Source organism: Triticum dicoccoides, chromosome 4A (genome assembly GCF_002162155.2).
Source record: "Triticum dicoccoides isolate Atlit2015 ecotype Zavitan chromosome 4A, WEW_v2.0, whole genome shotgun sequence".
In the NCBI taxonomy this organism is placed as follows: domain Eukaryota; kingdom Viridiplantae; phylum Streptophyta; class Magnoliopsida; order Poales; family Poaceae; genus Triticum; species Triticum dicoccoides.
This window is the reverse complement of record NC_041386.1, coordinates 716,930,580-716,933,097: the sequence shown is the minus strand read 5'-3', so window position 1 is coordinate 716,933,097 and position 2,518 is coordinate 716,930,580.

Sequence of the window (2,518 nt, the reverse complement as noted above, 5' to 3'; positions counted from 1 at the left end):
GTCAGAGGTGCTTGCAAGGACTTCAGCAAGGACTTCAGTGGGTGGTTCGTGGGCCAAAAATTCCAGCTTTTCTAGGAGACTCCCGGATCCGATCGTAAACCAAGGCCTGGTCGTGGGATATAGTGATCCTATGAATTAGATCTAATATCTCATTCAAGAGAGACTTCTTGCACTCCTCTTGGGTTCGGTCCGTCGACGGGACCGTTCGGATTTTTCCTAAGGTCCAATCTGACATGGATCCAGGTTCTTTGTTGCCGGCCAGATTGAGCGCTTAGCCTTGGGGTGATGTCATCGGATCATGACTCATGGTTCGGTCTGATGAGTTATCCTTGCTTTTATCCTGGTTCATATTTGGCGTCGAAATAAGCGCTTCAGGCTAGTCCTCAGTATGGTGTGACACCCAACTTTAGCCGCCGTGACCCCCTTCTCCTCGGTGAAACTTTTTGACTCCTCGGGTCCGAGCCGCAATTCCTTAGCATTTTTGCGGTGGCGGGCGTCCATCTCGTCCGAGGTCAAGGACCGGCGTAGAACACAACAGACGACCTTGTCCTCGTCAGATTCAGAGGGTTGGGGCATTGGTGCAGATTTGCAAGACCTGCTGACGGGCCGTCTAGACCCGTCACTGGCCATTTGCCTCGCGCGACGAGCTATGAGCGCCTCTGACACAGGGAGTCGTGGCAGGCTCAGTGGTGACAAGGATTGACACCCATCGCCGGACGGGAGCAGTGGCGGTGCCAGGATCGAAACCTTGTGATGTCAAGTTTTTTAAATAATTATTTTTGTTTACAAATTAAACAGGATAAAAAAATACCATACTTTACTGTGAACACATTTATTGTAGCACCTCTTTGTGGTAATGCATATTTTCATATTTGTTTGTGTGATGTCATCGGTATTAATCTGAAAATACACGGTTTCGACATAAGTAATGAGACACCGATACAAGAAAACGTCGCTTATTCTATTGCCCTGATTAGACTTTTATATTTCATTTTCATCACGAAAAATGCAATACTTATTCAAATAAAAACAATATCTTACTACTTAACATTTCTAGCACGCGAGAGATAAGGAACACTGTAGCAGCGTTGGCGAACAAAACTCACAAATAAAAGTGGAAGAGTGGAGGGCCTCGTCCTGGTGTTGAAACGGATAGAGTGCTGACTAGTATATGAGTATTGATCAAGGCGCTGGACAATACTGTGTGCATGTGTCTGCCGGTGGGTCGTTAGCGGCTCGCCGGACGACCGGAGGTGGCCGTGCCTCACATCTCACAGCCTGGTCAGAGGCCAGATCGGAGATTGCCAGCGCCGGCCAAAAGATGGGAATACGCTGCGGTGCGGCGGCTAAACCGGTCATTAGAGAGGCATGCAGCAGCAACAGCAGCAGCATGAGAAAATAGAGAAAATGAAGGAGATAACGTGATTTAGGCTTTCTTATTACTATATAGCCCAGTGGCCCAACTAGTTGTTAGCAGAATAGCAGATAATACATGGGCCCGTGTAGTCAAATTTCAATTTTCGTTCGTTCACTAGCGTGGTATGCGGACTGGTGGGTCAACAACGTACGAAAATCCTGTGTAGTCAATCGACTGCACAGGTATAACGTGGCTTCGCCACTGGACGGGAGGAGTAGGGGCCGAAGCTGACGGGCGCCACTAGACATCGACCGCCTCACTAGGGAGTGCACGAACCGCGTTGAGCTAGCTCGGTTGAGCGCAGCGCTAGAGCTTCCCCGTCGGACCACCGAGGAGGGCACACACTCCAACGAGCTTCCACCCCAATCCACCCATGATCGATGGAGGGCGACGTGGATGGCCAGATCCTCGTCGGTGTACCAATCCATGGGATAGGGTTCGGACGAGGAGCCGTTGCTAGATCTGGCCATTGTGGCGACATACGGCCCCTTGATGATGGGCTGGGTTATCCATGTATGGATCGTTTGCTGCTTTAGACGACAGTGAGTGTGTATGATTCTACGGAACTGATCTGGAGATGTTATATACACATCTCGCCACATTTTGTTCAACCACAATGAATCCACTCGTAGCTGAGATTAGTGCTTTGATGGAAGGTGTTGCTTTGGGAGTTTAGCATAGCAAGGCACCATTGATTATCCAATCTGATTGCTCGGTTGCACTGAAAATGCTATGGTTGATCACAATCTTGATTCCTGCTATGGACATCTTATGAATGCTATTCAAGTCACTTTGGAAGACCGTGAGTTTATCATCCAGAAATTAGATTGAGCAAATTAGGGTTTTCGTCTTCTTAGCGAATTGTGGTAGAGCTGAGGGGGACGAACCATGTGTTTGTTGCGTCACTCACCTGAATTTATCTCAAGGCTATTGCTAGTTGATTGTAACCATGTTACTGCCATACAGGAATAAAACGCAATGCTTTCCGTCACAAAAAAGCAAACAAAAGATAGAAAAGGGGATGTGATAAAGGAAACAATTAATGGGAACACATAAATGGTGAGATTTTGGATGGATATGTGTGCTAGTATTTAAGGATAG